General features: G+C 37.2%; 1 pseudogene; it reads right to left on the bottom strand.

The window, feature by feature from the left end:
* Nucleotides 1-17,309: 17,309 nt before the first annotated feature.
* On the bottom strand, nt 17,310-18,115 carry LOC118851315 (annotated as a pseudogene).

Here is an 18,115-nt window from a genome sequence, read left to right as displayed (position 1 = left end):
TAGAAGTCTCAGGAGGATTTTTGGCTCCTGGCAGCCTTTGTAAAGGGGGAAGGGTGGCAGAGTAGATCCCAAATCTTTGATCTTACCTGATGGTCAAGCAATGGTAGTGGAATCTTGGAGGCTGGTTGGAATACAATCAGTGACTTAAGGTAACCCAAACGGTCCCAACTCATGTAGAATGGGTTATTCAATACTGGTCATTTTCATTCTTTGACTTATTATTCCCTATTTGATGGAAGGATTTAGGATCATCTCTGAAATAAGCTTAGAATTTGCTCATGTTTAAAATTCACCAAAAATGATTAATTAACAACCCCCAGCTTGATATAAGTACTTCATGAACAAATGTGACAAAAATAGTAAAGAGCAATACATGTTGCGAGTTGGAGGGAAGAGCTATAAAATCACAGGTACACTGTTGGTGGCATTGTGAAGTGTTCTAAATACCCCAGATGTCAATTGGAGTTAATTATGAGGGTGTTCCTGCACTTTGAACAAGGAAACCTACTACTGGGCATATTTCTTAAGTAGCAAAGAACAGAAATAAGAGTATTTATCAAATGTCAGAATATCACTGTCTGTGGTAGCAAAGACTTGGAAAGTCTTTGAACTCCTTCAGATCTACTTTTCACTGTCACTACATCTTTATCCATTATCTCCTTTTCTTGCAAAGGAGAGAAAGATTTAGACCTCTTTCTCCAAAAAGCTAACCCTCTATGTGGAAGGACCTGATTCCCTTTGCCTTGTCTTGGAATTTGATCAATCACCTACTTTCTTCATCTTCAGCTTCTTTCCCTCTACTGGTAGCAAAGACTCTTTGATTGAAAAAAAAAGTCTGAAAAAATGATGCAAGGGAATGGAAAATGCACTTAGTGAGCTCTTACTCTTACTCTATGCCAAGTTATGGTGTCAGATAAAGGTATACTCCTGTGCAGCAATAAATGTTGAAGATGAAGAATTAAGAGCAATGTAGAAAGAGCTGTCTAAACTGAAACAGAGTGAAAGGACAACCAAAGCCACAATGTACTTAATGAATACACTAATATAAGTAAGATGATCACTAAAAGGAAGCCAGACTTTGAGCTGTTGAAAAACCAGTTATGGTCCTAGAGTACATATAATGAAACACATTTTATCTTCACTCACAAGAGAGAAACGGGGGACTACTGGAACAAAACTTTTCCAGATGCTGTTGGATGAGTTCATTGCATTGTATTTTTGCTTCTTTGTTACGAGGGGTGGGGAATTTCAGGAATACTTATGATATAAAGAAAGAAGGTATTAATAAAATCTATTAAAGGTCTCTACATTACTTTTTTTTATAGTCCTCCTCTGCCTTTGAATTGTTTTGTGGCAATATGTATCAGAATTTTGATATTCCAAAACCTAGTGTTCCTTAATTTAATCGCTAGTATTCTGAAAGTGAGATCCTGGACCACTAACAAAAATTTAACACCAATAGTCTTGTTTGATGCTACATGCTAAACATGATGGAATTCTGGAACTTCCCAGAAGTGGTATGTAGTGTTACTTCTCATTGCTGTATTCATTAAGAGCTCATCTGAAATGCTACTTTTTACATGACATCTTTCTTGATTCCATTATTTGCTAGTGGCTGCTCCTAAAAATGTACCTTGTATTTACAAGGTAAGACACACACATATATGTGTAATATATTTTAAATATCCATGAAGAAGGTTGTCTCCTGTAATGTAAGGTAAGTTTCCTGAAAGCAGACACCCATTCATTAATTCATTCATTTATTCTGTCTTTCTTTCTTACTTTCCTTTCCTTCCTTCCTTCCTTCATTTCTTTCCTTCTCTCTTTCCTTCTTTCTTTCTTCCTTTCTTCTTCACTCCCTTTCTTCTTTTCTTCCTCCCTTCCTTCCTTCCTTTTCTCCTTTCCATAATTCCTTCCATTCTTCCTCCCCACTCCCTCCTTTCCTTCCTTCTTTCTTCCCTTCCATCCTTCCTTCCTTTCTTTTTCCCTTCCTCTCTTTCTTTCCTTCTTCCCTCCCTCCATTTCTTCCTCTCTGCCTCCCTTCCTCCCTCCCTCCCTTCCTTTCTTCTTTGCTTCCTTCCTTCCTTCCTTCCTTCCTCTCCCTGCCACCCTCCCTTTCTTCCTTCCTCACTGTCTCTGTCCATTCTTTCCTTCCTTCCTTCGTTCCTTCCTTCCTTCCTTCCTTCCTTCCTTTCTTTTTTACCATTTGAAACCCTCTATCTGATCTGCTGGAGCAGATATGTGCTATAGTGGGTGGACTGCTGAGCCTAAAGTCAGGAAGACTCGAATTCAAATCTGACTTCAGACACTTACTAGTGGTGTATACTGGGCAAGTCACTTAATCATCTTTGCCTCAATATCCTCATTTCTTACATGAGCTGGAGAAGGGAATGGTAAACCACTCCAACATCTTGGCCACAGAAAGCCCAAATGGGGTCACAAAGAGTCAGACATGACTGAAAAATGACTCAACAATGACATCTGATCTGCAAGTGTTTTGAGAAGCACACTCTTTTCAGCCTTCAGGAGTAGCACTAGTCAAGATCCTTTCCTTTCTCTGTCTTAAATTCTAAGCCATAAATCCAAAGTGAAAGGAAATGAAGGGAAGGGGAGGGAAGGGGATAAGCTTTTGTAATAGTGCCTATTATGTGCCAGGCACTGTGATAAGAGCTTTTACAGATGTTGCCCCCATTGGTCCTCACAATTGTCCTAGGGTCTGTTGCTATAATTATCCCCATTTTACAGATGAGGAAACTGAAGCCGATCGAGGTTTAGTGACATGCCTCAGGTTACAAACCAGTAAGTAGCTAAGGCTGGATTTCAACTCATGTCTTTTTGACTCCAGGCCCAGAATAAGTGTGGACCATCAGAATTTACATATCTTGGATAATACTTCAACTCCCCAGATGGATGACATTAGCTGGACCTGCAGTATACTTCTTAGGTGTCCATGGCAGATTAATCTATGACCACGTTCATGCCTCTCTAGAGGGAGAGACCAAACACGAGGACTCATCTCCTTTTATAACTTTGAATTTTTAAAATCCTTATGACACAAAATAGCAGACTGATTTTCTTATAAAATGTCTAATTATCAGTTTGATTCTGAATTTGATATATTCCAAAGAATTCAGTGAAAAAGATAAGATTGCTATTCTAAGTATTTTACAAATGGGAACAATATTGGATGTCAGCTGAACTTACACGATACTGTACAAGCATTTTAATTCTCCTTATTACTGAATGAAGCCATAGAATGGCTCGCATTTTTCAGTTTACCACAGTCTTAATTTTAAAACCTAGCTGTTTGAAATTCATTGTTTTGTTTATCACTGTGTTGATTGCAATTTTATTGGCATTTTTCTGGAATCAAAGAACAAGTTTTTAAAAAGTTGCACCCTCAAATAATAAATCAATCTTATATAGAGTGCTTTCAGGTTTGCAGAGTATTTTTCTTAAATTGTCTCATTTGATTCTCTCATTTGGGATGAAAATACTAAAAGTCTAATTTTCCTCATTTTATGCATAAAGTAACAGGTTCAGAAGAGGTCAGTGATTTATCCACAGTCAAAGAATTAGATGGAGTATTTGAATGCAGATTTCTCCTTCCTTTAAGGCTACCACTCTTTTTATTATGCTATATTGTCTAAGAAGCCTCTTGATGAAGGTGAAAGAGGAAAGTGTAAAATCTGGCTTGAAACGTAACATAAAAAACCAAGATCTGTGCAACTACTTCTTTTAGGTCCTGGCAAATCAAGGGAGAAGAAATAGAAGCGGTATCTGATTTTATATTCTTGGGCTCAAAGATCACTACAAATGGTGACTGTAGACAGGAAATCAAAAGGTACTGTGGGGAATCCAGATAGCATACTAAAAAACAGAGACATCACTTTGCTGAGAAAGGTCCATATATTCAAATCTATGATTTTTCCAGTAGCAATGTATAGCTCTGAGATTTAGACTGTAAGAAAAGCTGAGCATCACAGAATCGACACTTTTGAGTTGCTGTAACAACAATGTTACTTGCAGCTACTGTGGATGTGTAAGGCCAATAATACCAGCCCATAGGAGGACTGCTGGCACAGGTTCTTTGATCTGCTTTTCTAAGGAAAGCAACTTTAAGGGGTTTACAATCTCACTTTAATTGAACATACATGTATCTTTCACTTAGTTCAAGGGAAAAAGTCAGCACCCTGAACTTTAGAGAAAACACAAACAGAAATTACAATAAGAAATTATATAAACAGAGCAAATAACACAAATCAGCAGACAGGGCTTCTAACTATCTTGTCCATAGCAATACATACACAGTTATCAGAGAGAGAGAAGCACCAATATGTGGGTTTTCAAAGCCGGCGGGTGGGGTCGGCTCCTTAATGGCTACCCAGAGTCTAATCTGGCCAAAATCACAAGAACACTCTTCCATTAAGTGAGCAGCCAAGCAAAATGCTAACCTCAGAGTATATATATATACCTTCCTTCATGGTCAGAGGGCATCACAACCATGTGACTCAAACTCATGTGACTTTGAATTTCTTTTGACTTAAGCAGGTCATCAAAGACTCTTGATTCAATCAAAGACCCTTGATTCAAACAAAGGCAAGACTGAATCAAAGGCACTTGATTTCCTTGTGCTGAGAAACACTCCAAAAGAGAAAAACAGCAAAAAAGTCCAACTTTGTTTGACATTACAGTTGTGGTGCTGGGGAAGACTTTTGAAGGCAACTAGGGATTCTTTGAAGTGAAACTGAGGAGAGAATGCATTCCAGGTACTGGAAATTCAAAGATCTCCTTTTGTTTTCTCTCATGTGGTTGAAGAACTTGGAAAAACAAGATTTGAGGTAATTTTTTTTAACGCTAAGGAAAAGTATTGACATGGGAGAAAAATGCAATAAATAAGGACTTCTCCAAGCAGAAGGGTTTGGCCAGGGAGGAATGTGGAGAGTAATGTGTAATAAACCTGGAAGAATAGCTTGAGTCAAATTATGGAGATCTCAATAAACTGAAACACAGAAATTTTTATGGTATTCTAGAGGTAACAAGGAAACACTTAGAATAGAAAGAAGAAAAAGAAGCAGCAGGACAGATCCCCTGGGAACATCTCATCATTTTATCCATTTGAAAACATCTCCATAGCACCAAATACTGTATCTTGTACTTAGGCGATGTTCAGTAATTATTAAATTTGGAGTCAGACCTGAGTTTACATCATGGCTCTGTTTTTTCCATGTTGTGTGACTTTGGGCAAGTCACTTCATATCTATTGCCCTCAGTGTTTGCATTTGTAAAATCAGAAGAATGGACTAGAAGATGACCTTTAAAATTGTTTCCACCTCTTAAATCCGTAAAGCTATGTGGTTACTATTTTTAAATGCAATCTGTCTCCCTCTAGTGGTGAATGAACAAAACTTCATGGGACCATTAAGTTAATGTTGGAAATGATTTTTAGAGTTATAGAATATTTTAGTTACAGAAAGGGTCTTTCTTAAAATTAAATGAAATTAAGAAGTATAAATTTATATACGAGAAAAGAAAAGTCCAGACACCATAAGCAACATGTCTAAGTGCAGGTAATTAATGGCAGAAGCAAGGTCAGAGACCAGATCTTCTGTTGCCCAGTCCAATGACAACCTATATATCGAGGCAGACATAGATAACCATCTGGAATATCTGACCTTGCAATTTACAAAGCTGTTCATACAAAAATTGCAAATGACAATTTGGATTTCAAGAAAGTAAATATCTAGATGGCCGCATGTAAACAGCGTCTTACTGGAGCTCTCTCACAAGTTCTGTCAGATTCCTATAACGGAGTGAATTTGAGCAGATTTGAGAGAGTTAGAAACCGCAAGAAGCCTGAGTGGGGCAAATTTCCCACCCAGCAGAGTCTGAAAGGCTGAAGGAACAAATCTGTGGGCTAGGAGAGCACTGGGCCTGAAGAGCTACTCCAGACGAGACCAAAGCAGAAGCGGCTGGCTGGGAAACGCACGTGGGAGACAGGCTGGGGGAAATCCGGGTGCCCAAAATGAGCGGAGATCCCCAGGCCTCCCAACACAAGACGGCACTCTGTGGAAGCGCAACACCACCGACCTTGAGATACCAACTCCTGAGGCTTGCAGCCCAAAGGTATGAAACGCTTCTTCAACTTCTGGTAGACATAATGGCCAGGTAAAAAGCTCTAATTCCTCCCCTCCCCACCCAGAGAATTCTAGGGGGTAAAACAAAACAAAACAAAACAAAAATGCTGGAATAGAGGAGACAGAAGTGGGGATTCAGTGGCTGAGTAGTGGGAGTACCTGAGTCCCAGAGGGGCAGAGCCAGCAGGGGTCAACACCAGGCGGCCAGACATACTCTTGCTCCCCCAGGGGAAGTGCCAGACACCCAGCTCAAACAATAAAGAGCTGAGACCATTGCTGAAGAGCAACAGTGCTGGAGAACAACCCCAGGGGAAGAGGAGATTTCAGGCAGCCAGACCCCCTCCCCCACACCTCAGGAAACTGAAGGCTATAATTCACAAAGCCAACAATGAGATTCACAATCCCCAGAATAAGAAATCTGGGACAGAGAGCCCTGAGCCCCAAAAGCAGAAATTTATTGCAAAGCCAGAAAAAGGCTAACCAACATGAAGAACACAAAAAAACCAAGGACCATTGATTCTTTTTATGGACACAGGCATGATCAAAATACCTATTTGGAAGAGGATAACAATGACGCTATACCCACATCTGATACCTCAAAAGGTAATGTGAACTGGTCTCCAGCCCAAAAAGCATTACTGGAAGTGCTAAAGGAGGATTTTAAAAAACAAATTAGGGAGGTAAAAGAAAAAACAGAAAAAAATGGAAAAAAAATCCACTGATGAAATCAAGTCCCTAAAGAATAAGATTGGTGAAATAGTTATGGAGATTCAGAATCTAAAGAGAGAAAATGACATCCTGAGAGGTAAAATCAACCAACTGGAAAAGGGGACGCAAAATCAAAATGAAAACAGTAGCTCATTAAAAATTAGAACTGAGGAAGTAGAAGCTAATGACTCTATGAGGCATCAAGAAGTAGTAAAACAAAATGTAAAGACTGAAAAAATAGAAAAAAATGTGAAATATCTGATTGGGAAAACAACTGACCCGGAAAATAGATCCAGGAGAGACAATTTAAGAATTATTGGTCTACCGGAAATCCACGATGAACGAAAGAGCCTTGACAGTATCTTTGAAGAAATTATCAAAGACAACTGCCCAGAAGTCCCAAAACCAGAGGGCAAAATAGTCATTGAAAGAATCCACTGATCACCCCCTGAAAGAGATCCCAAACTGAAAACTCCAAGAAACATTATAGCCAAATTTCAGAATTACAACATCAAGGAGAAAATAATGCAAGCAGCCAAAAAGAAACAATTCAAATATCGTGGAACTACAGTCAGGATCGTGCAGGATATTTCAGCTTCCACTTTAAAAGACAGTAGAAAATGGAATATGATACTCAAAAGGGCAAAGGAGCTGGGACTACAACCAAGGATCAACTACACAGCAAAATTAAGCATAATTTTTCAGGGAAGGAGATGGATATTCAATGAAATAAGGGAATTCCAGACCTTCCTGATGAAAAGGTCAGAACTCAATGGAAAATTTGATTTCCAAATACAAAGCTCAAGAGAGACATAAAAAGGTAAACCCCCACAAACCTAATTAATCAATAAGGGCAAATTATTTGCATCTTTATATAGAATTACATCGTCTTCTGTACGTTTTATATGTATACATATATATGTCAATCTTGAGAATAGTACAGCTATTATAACAATTGAAAGGGATACACATAGACTGTGAATGTCTGTATAAAATAGCTGATATAAGGATAAAAAACATACTTAAGAGATGTAAAGGGAGGGCTTTGAGAGAGGAGGTAAGGAGGTAGTAGAAAAGGGTAAATTACACCAAATGAAAAGGCACAAAAACACATTTTAGTAGAGGGAAAGAAGGGAGGGAGAAGAGCAGTATTTGATCTTTACTGTTATCTGATCTGGTTCAAGAAGGGAATAACATACCCTGATAAGTATAGAAATCTAACTTGTCCTACAGGAAGTAGGAGGGGAAAGGGGTAAAAAAGGGAGGGGGGTCGTCAGAAGGGTGGGGAGAAGTGGCAAATAGGAAATGGTAAGACAAGGGAGAGGAATAAAGGGGGAGGGTAAACTGAGGAAGGCAGCAGTGAAAAGCAAAACTTTGTTGAGGAGGGGAAGAGGAAAGGGAGAAATAAAAGCATAAACAGGTGGAAATAGGATGGAGAAAAAGACACAGATAGAAATCATAACTGTGAATGTGAATGGGATGAACTCTCCCATAAAACGGAAGCAGATAGCAGAATGGATTAAAAACCATAATCCTACAATAGGCTGTTTAGAAGAAACACATGTGAAACAGGGGGATACACACAGGGTAAAGGTAAAAGGCTGGGGTAAAAAATATTGGGCCTCAGCTAGAGTAAAAAAAGCAGGTGTAGCAATGCTAATCTCAGACAAAGCAAAAGTAAAGATCGATTTAATTAAAAGAGATAAGGAAGGACACTACATCCTGCTAAAAGGCACCATAAACAATGAAGCAATACCATTGTTTAACATTTATGCACCAAGTGGTATGGCATGTAGATTCTTAGAGGAGAGGTTAAGGGAGTTACAGGAAGAAATAAACAGCAAAAATATAATATTGGGAGACCTCGACCTTCCCCTTTCTGAACTTGATGAATCTTACCTCAAAATAAATAAGAAAGAAGTTAAGGAAGTGAACAGAGTTTTGGAAAAGGCAGATATGATAGACCTCTGGAGAAAACTAAACGGGGATAAAAAGGAATATGCTTTCTTCTCAGCGGTACATGGCACATACTCAAAAATTGACCATGTACTAGGGCATAAAAACCTCACAATTCAGTGTAGAAAGGCAGAAGTAGTCAAAGCATACTTTTCAGATCGTGATGCAATGAGAATTATTTGTTAGAAAGAACCATGGAAAAATAAGCTAAAAATTAATTGGAAACTAAATAATCTAATTCTAAATAATGAGTGGGCCAAAGAACAAATCAAAGAAACAATTAATAACTTCATTCAAGAGAATGACAATAATGAGACATACCAAAACTTATGGGATACAGCAAAAGCAGTTCTTAGGGGAAGTTTTATATCTCTAAATGCCTACATGAATAAAATAGGGAAAAAGGAGATCAATGATTTGGGCACACAACTGAAAAACTAGAAAAAGAACAAATTGAAAATCCCCAATTAAATACCAAATTAGAAATACTGAAAATCAAAGGAGAGATTAATAAAATTGAATTGAATTAATAAATAAAACAAAGAGCTGGTTTTATGAAAAAAATCAATAAAATTGATAAACCTTTGGTCAATTTGATTAAAAAAAAAGAAGAAAATCAAATTACCTGTCTCAAAAATGAAAAAGGTGAGTTTACCTCTAATGAAGAGGAAATCAAAACAATAATTAGGAAATATTTTGCCCAATTATATGCCCATAAATTTGACAACCTTAGAGATATGGATGAATATCTACGAAAACGTAAATTGCCCAGGTTAACAGAAAAGGAAGTAAAATTTCTAAATAACCCCATCTCAGAAAAAGAAATGGAACAAGCCATCAATGAACTCCCTAGGAAAAAATCTCCAGGGCCAGATGGTTTTACATGTGAATTCTATCAAACATTTAAAGAACAATTAATTCCTATACTTTGTAGACTATTTGGGAAAATAGGTGAAGAAGGAGTCCTGACAAATTCGTTTTATGACACAAATATGGTACTAATACCCAAACCAGGTAGAGTCAAAACAGAGAAAGAAAATTGTAGACCAATTTCCCTAATGAGTATTGATGCAAAAATTTTAAATAAAATATTAGCAAAAAGATTGCAGCAACTTATCATGATAATAATACACTATGACAAGGTAGGATTTATTCCAGGAATGCAAGGCTGGTTCAATATTAGGAAAACTATTAGCATAATTGACCATATCAACAACAAAACTAGCAGAAACCATATGATCATCTCAATAGACACAGAAAAAGCCTTTGACAAAATACAACACCCATTCCTATTAAAAACACTAGAAAGCATAGGAATAAATGGAGCCTTCCTTCAAATTATAAATAGCATTTACCTAAAACCATCGACAAGCATTATTTGTTATGGAGATAAGCTAGATGCATTCCCAATAAGATCAGGGGTGAAACATGGATGTCCATTATCACCCCTACTATTAAATTTGGTACTAGAAACGTTAGCTGTGGCAATAAGAGAAGAAAAAGGAATTAGAATAGGCAAAAAAAAGCTAAATTATAACTTTTTGCAGATGACATGATGATTTACTTAGAGAATCCTAGAGAATCAAGTAAAAAACTACTTGAAATGATAAACAACTTTAGCAAATTTGCAGGATATAAAATGAACCCACTTAAATCCTCAGCATTCCTATGCATTAGCAACAAAGCACAACAGCAAGAGATAGAAAGAGAAATTCCATTCAAAGTTACTGTAGACACTATAAAATATTTGGGAGTTTATCTGCCAAGATAAACCCAGGGCCTATATGAACATAATTATGAAACACTCTCCACACGAATAAAGTCGGATCTAAATAAATGGAATAACATCAGTTGCTCATGGTTAGGCTGAGCTAAAATAATAAAAATGACAATTTTACCTAAATTAATCTATCTGTTCAGTACCATACCAATTGAACTACCAAAAAAAAATATTTTATAGAGCTAGATAAAATAATAACAAAATTCATCTGGAAGAACAAGAGGTCTAGAATATCTAGGGTATCAATGAAAAGAAATGCTAGAGAATGTGGCCTAGCCATACTGTACTATAGAGCAGCAGTCATCAAAACTACCTGGTACTGGCTAAGAAACAGAGTCATGGATCAGTGGAATAGGACAGGTACACAAGATGGAGAAGTCAATGACTATAGCAATCTACTCTTTGATAAACCCAAAGAATCTAGCTTCTGGGCTAAGAATTCACTATTTCACAAAAACTGCTGGGAAAATTGGAAAATGGTAGGGCAGAAACTGGGCATAGACCAATATCTTATACCATATACAAAAATAAAGTCAAAATGGGTTCATGATTTAGGAATAAAGGTTGAAACTATAAGCAATTTGGGAGAGCAAGGAATATTTTACCTATCAGATTTATGAAAAAAAGAATTCATGACCCAACAAGAGATAGAGAGCATTACAAAATGCAAAATGGATAATTTTGATTATGTTAAATTGAAATGTTTTTGTACAAAAAAGCAAATGCAGCAAAGATTAGAAGGGAGGCAGAAAATTGGGAGAAAATCTTTACAACTAGTGTCACTGATAAAGGCCTCATTTCCAAAATATACAGGGAACTGAACCAAATATATAGGAATACAAGTCATTCCCCAATTGAGAAGTGGTCAAAGGATATGAACAGACAGTTTTCAGAGGAAGAAATTAAAGATATCTATAGACATATGAAAAAATGCTCAAAATCACTACTGATTAGAGAAATGCAAATTGAAACAACTCTTAGATATCATCTCTCTCCTGTCAGATTGGCTAAAATAACAAAGCAGGAAAATGATAAATGTTGGAGAGGATGTGGGAAAATTGGAACATTGTTACATTGCTGGTGGAGTTGTGAACTGATCCAGCCATTTTGGAGAGCAATTTGGAACTATGCCCAAAGGCCTATAAAAATGTTCATGCCCTTTGACCCAGCAATACCACTCCTAGGGTTGTATCCCAAAGAGATCACACAAGTGGGAAAAGGACCCGTATGTACAAAAATATTTATAGCAGCTCTTTTTGTAGTAGCTAAGAATTGGAAATCAAAGGGATGCCCATCAATTGTGGAATGACTGAACAAGCTGTGGTATATTAAGGTAATGGAATACTATTGTGCTATAAGAAATGGGGATGATACGGACTTCATAACAACATGGAAAAACCTACACGACATAATGCTGAGTGAGTGGAGCAGAGCCAGGAGAACATTATACACAACCACAGATATATGGATTCTGTGAGGACTAACCCTGACAGACTTTACTCTTCTCAGCAATACAATATGCAGAGACAGCTCCAAAGGACTCATGATGGAGAGTGCTATCTACATCCAGAGAAAGAACTATGAAGTATGAATGCAGATCGAGGTGCACTTCATGCTCACCTTTTTCTCCACCCCCCCCCCCTTTATTTTCTCTTTTGTATTTGTTGTTGGGTTGTGGGGTTTTTTTTTTGGTTCTGTTTCTTCTTTCTCATCATTCATTCCATTGGTCACGATTCTTCTACACATCTTGACTAGTGTGTAAATTAATTCAACGCCAAGTTATACATGGAAGTTATATGGGATTCCATGCCGTCTTCTGGAGGGAGGGATGAAAATCTGGAACTCAAAATTATGTAGAACTATGTGTTGCAGACTAAAAATAAAAATAAAAAAAAATTGAATTAAAAAAAAGAAAGTAAATATCTAGGACACAATGTGAGACAAAAACATAATGTCCCGCATTACATATGGACCAAAATAAGAGTGATCAGAGATTAGGAAACTATAAAAAAAGAAATAAATCAGGTCATTTTGGGACCAGGAAGTGCCTCCTCATTTAGTACTCTGATTTCATATCATGTATATTTTCTTTAAAACTTGTGATAAATAAAAATGGTTTTTCTAACACCGTAATTTCCAGCTATGATCGTGCTTCTCCTCTTTCCAGAGAGATGTCACAACAAAAAAAAGGAAGCAAGCAAGGAAGAAAGAGATGAAGGAATGAAGGAAGAAGGGAAGGAAGGGATGAAAGAAGAAAGAAAAAATAAAGAAAAGCTGTTTAGCAAAATTAATCAACATATCAAAATAGTCTAATGATTTGTGTAGTATTCCATATCCACCCTGGAATTTTATATTCTTATGTCTTCTTTGGAAAAAAGTTTGGTTATTATAATTACAAAGCATTCTCCCCACCCCACCCTTTTTGTCTTTTCATTCACATTATTGTCTTTGTGTTTATTATTTTCCTGATTCTGTTTTGTAGTGGTTCAGAAAAAGTATCCTGAAGCTCCATAGAATTCCCCATATCCATCATAATTTTGTAACAAAGTTATAGTTATTCCTTCCACACCACTGGGATTAAGGACCCAGCACTGCTGATTCAGAAAATCCATGCAAACGTTTTTGGTTCTCTCTTTGTATCAGAGAAGATGTCTGAATATTATGATATTAAAAGATAAAATATGTTCATATTATACAATACTAGGTATACATATCTATAATGCATTTCTGAGTTTCTAAACCTTTACTGTGTCATCAGCTGGCCTTTGCATGTCATCTTCATCTTCCCCAAAACGACCCCCACATTTCCAATTAATTTTTATGTCAACCCATTATACATTGAAACAGCAATGGGGAAAGTTACAATACAAAAGGAATAACTGTACTCTATTACATTCATGTGCTACAGTTTATTCAGCTGTTTCTCAATTGGTAGGTAAATACTTTGTTTCAGATTTTTGCTACTACCACAAAAATGCTATTAATATTTTGGTTTCTATCGGACCTGTGTTGGTCTTTGACTTCCTTAGCATATGTGGCCAGCAGTGGCATCTCTAGGTTAAAGGGGATGACACATTCTCATGACTCCTTAGGATGATCACAAGTTGCTTTCCCTAATGGATTGACCTAGTCACATCTTCACCAACAGTACCTACCTGTGCCTGTCTTCTGCATCCTCTCCAACATCATTTCCATTTTTTGTCATTTTGCTCTGGTATGAGATTAAAAACCTCTCCTACTCAGACTTCTGATTTCACCTTGGGCTGTTATCTACTTTCTGAGGTTCAGTGTTCCTGTCAGTAATCTCTGCCATATGGATTTTGGGGGTAGGAAGTATGTAAAAGGAAAAATTAATTTCTTTCTGGCATTCCAAAGATAAAACTCAGATTTTGATTACAATGTCTATTTGTAAATTTCCCCTGCCCCTTCCATTTGAATGGAATAAAAAATCTTTATAACCATTGAAGAGAGAAGCAGAGAGGTGAAATGTTGGACCTGGTATCAGGAAGACGCGGGTTCTAATTCTACCTTAGATGTTTACTGTGTGACTCCCAAAAAGTCAATCTCAAGGATGCCCATCAACTGGGGATTGCTCTCCAGAATGGTTGGATCAATTCACAAATCCTCCAACAATACATCAATTTCTCAATTTTCCCCAATCCTCTCTAACATTTATCTTTCTCCTTTTTTTGTCATATTAGCCAATCTGATAAGTATGTGGTGTTATCTCAGAGCTGTTTTAATTTGCATTTCTTTAATCAAAAGTGATTTAGAGCACTTCTTCATATGCCCATAGGTTGCTTTGATTTCTTTATCTGAAAACTGCCTGTTCATGTCCTTTGCCCATTTATCAATTGGGAAATGGTTTATATTCTTATAAATTTGACTCAATTCTGTATATATTTGAGAAATGAGGCCTTTATCAGAGATTCATGCTCAGCTTTCTGCTTTTCTTCTAATTTTGGTTGCATTAGTTTTGTTTGTACAAAAGCTTTTTAACGTTCTATAATCGATATTATCTATTTTACATTTTTAATACTTTCTATCTCTTGTTTCATCATGAATTATTCCCCTCCCCATAGATCTCACAAGTAGACTCTTCCTTTCTCTTCTAATAGGCTCATGGTATCTTTTGTCTAAATCATGCACCCATTTCGATCTTATCTTGCTGTGCAGAGTGAGATGTTGGTCTATGCCTACTTTGTGTCTTATTGTTTTCCAATTTTCCCAGCAGTTTTTATGAAATAGTGAGTTCTTATCCCAGAAGCTGAGATCTTTGGGTTTATCAAACACTAGGTTCTTATAGTCATTGATTACTGTCTTGTGTACCCAATCTATTCCACTGATTCACCACTCTGTTTCTTAGCCAGTATCAGATGGTTTGGATGATTATTGATTTATAATATAGTTTGAGATCTGCCAGGCCACCTTCCTTTCTATTTTTTCATTAATTCCTTCATATTCTTGACCTTTTGTTCTTCCAGATGAATTTTGTCACTTTTCATTCTTCATTTCCTCTTACAAATGCTTTAACTTTTCCCTTAAGAATCTGGAAGCTATGCCACTTGGTGCATATATGTGTAGGATTGATATTGCTTCATTGTCTATGGTACCTTTAAGTGAGATGTAGTTTCTTTCCTCGTCTCTTTTAATTAGGTCTATTTTTGCTTTTGCTTTGTCTGAGATCATGCCATGGCACTAGCTACCACAGGCCTAGCAAAATTCTACAAAATTCTAGAGCTTAGATCTCCATGACACTGGAAAGAGGGAGGGAATACTAGGGTGTAGGGTTGGGTTTTGTTATGAAGCTATAGGTTGGGGCCTTTTGGTCAGCTAGTGCAGCCTTTCTGCCAGTAGCATGGTGGTGGTGGCGGTGGAGGTGCTGAGGGAACTCAAGGCAAGTATTACTTCAAACTCTGGGTGTCCTACACCATAAAGTTGCCTGAAAGTGTCTTACCTTTGGTGCATAATTTCTGTTTTGCAGAGGTTTGTGAGGTCATAGGCATTAGAGAAATGTCTACTTCTCCATCTTGTTGATCAAGTGATCTAAGAATTCTTTCCTGCCTCCTCCCCTCCCAAGACCCCAGTTCTAAAACATCTGAATCAATGAAGCAATTCTATCCACATTTAGCATCCCAAACAAATAAGATACAAGTCTGGGAAAGATATTTTGTCTATCTATCTATCTATCTATCTATCTTTGTGATTTCATGGTCTTCAGAATTCCCAAGGAAGAAACCCCTTCTCCCTATGGAGATTTACTACTGTACTGCAACTTAAAATCTGAGAGTGCTGCCAGATGCACTGAAGTTAAAGGTCTAAGCTCATATGGTCAGTGTGTGTCAGAACCAAAACTTTAAAGCCTTCTTTACTCAGAGGTTCACACTCTAACCACTGTTCAGAATTTCTCTTAAGCAAGGGGAATGGGACCTCTCTGTCAGTGGAAGGTCAAATGACTGTGGGTTAAAGATAGGAACAGAAACTTAAAGCAAAGAAATATATTGACTTGGTAAAGAACACTATTCACTGATAGCAGCTTCAGCTAACAAAGTTAAGTTTTTTATAACTTTTTAGTTCTCCTTAGAGCACATAGCCAATCAGCAGCATTGTGTGGCAACTTAGGATAGATAAATAAACCATTTTATAGGAGATGGAAGAATAGAAAAAGAGGAATAAGACAAAGGCAATGAGGGTTTCTGGGGTAATATTTGGCATAGTTTGTTTTTGGAATGAGAGTATGAGAAAACCTTCTGTGTCCAAGGGCAAGAGACAAGAGGAGGAGACCGACTACTCTGTCATTTGTTAAAGAAAGCCATTTAGGTAAAAGTGTAGTTATCTTATCCAAGGATAATAAATATTATTACAATTGACAAGATCACCTGGGTTAGTTTCCTTGAATGGTTTATTATTGTTTTATTTCTCTGCCAATAGTGGTTGGGGACCTTCCAGTATTAGACCATTAAATATTTCAAAGATTTTCTAAAAAAAATATAGATGGCTAAATAAATGTATAAACAAACAAATATATACAAAATGGACCTTTAAATATAGACTGTCAGCAACTTGTAGCCCAGACATGTAGCAACAAATTTTAGACTTGCAAATTTAGCAAACCAAATTCCCAGTAACTTCTTTAGGCAAGCAGTGACAACTGCAATTTAATTTTTCTTCTGACATGAGTCGCATGTGTGACAAGAGATTTTCCCCCTATTATTTTTGAATATTTGCTTGTTTGTTTAAAGGCAATTAGTGGATAAATCACAAGACTTCAGGAAGGCCTGAGTTCAGATCTGGTCTCAGATACTCACGAATTATATGGCATTGGACAAGTCACTTACTTTCCATCTTCCTCAGTTTCCTCATTTTTAAAACGGAATAACAATAATAGCATCTCTCTCCCAGGGCTATCATAAGAATAAAATGAGATAATATTTACAAAGTACCTTACACACCTCAAAGCACTGTAAGAGTGAGAATTACTATTGTGGTTATTGTTGTTTTCTATTTGTTTACTGTGCCCTTGAATCTGATTTCTGAGGTTCAGGATTTATAGGAATAATTATCCTGAAAGAACAGTAGATGGGACATTATGTCTTCCCTAGAAATCACTCAAGTAGGCTTGCAGAGGAACTATTAAGTGACTTGGGAGATAATCTTCATTTAATGATAACTCACAGACACAGAATTAACATCCTTTAAATGGGGCAAGAGAGTAAAGACAAAGGAATCTAGAGAAGACCCTTTTTCCCCCATAACATACTTTTCAGAGCTTCTTTGACATCCTTGTTTCTTAGAGAATAAATCAAAGGGTTCAATATAGGAGTGACAACAGTATAACTCAGAGAGGCCACTTTACCCAGCTCTGGGTTTATTGGCAGGTGTGAGTTACATTAAAAAAACTGTCCCATAGAGCAAACTCACAACTATCCGATGGGACCCACAGGTGGAGAATGCTTTCATTTGTCCTTCACTGGAATGGATCTTCAGAATAGTAGACAGGATATAGACGTAGGACACCATGATGACTATGATGGTGGGCAAAATAATGATGACAGACAAATAATATGACACCACCTTGTTAATAAAGACATTAGAACATGAGATCTTCTGTATTGGAAGGGTGTCACAGTAAAAAAGGTCAATAACAGGAGATGCACAGAAGGACATGGTAAAGGTAATGCTGACTTGAAGGATGCAAGTGAAACATCCACCAAGTAGGATTTCACCACCATCTGAATGCACAGGCATCTTGACATCAGGGCAGAGTACGGCAGTGAGGAACAGACGGCTATGAAGCGGTCATAGGCCATAGCTGCCAAGAGAAAGTCCTTGGTCACAATAAAGAGAGTAAAGAAGAAGAGCTGGGCCACACAGCCTGCAAAGGAGATGGTTTTACTCTCAGATAAGAAGTTGGCTATGGCTTTCGGTGACACAACAGAAGAGTAGGAAAGATCAATGAAAAGAGATTGTCTAGGAAGAAATACTTTGGCGTGTTCACTGTGTGATGCATGGACTGACACAGTTCCAGCTTCAT

The sequence above is a fragment of the Trichosurus vulpecula genome, chromosome 5 (genome assembly GCF_011100635.1).
Source record: "Trichosurus vulpecula isolate mTriVul1 chromosome 5, mTriVul1.pri, whole genome shotgun sequence".
Classification (NCBI taxonomy): Eukaryota; Metazoa; Chordata; class Mammalia; order Diprotodontia; family Phalangeridae; genus Trichosurus; species Trichosurus vulpecula.
This window is presented reverse-complemented; position numbering and strand designations above follow the sequence as displayed.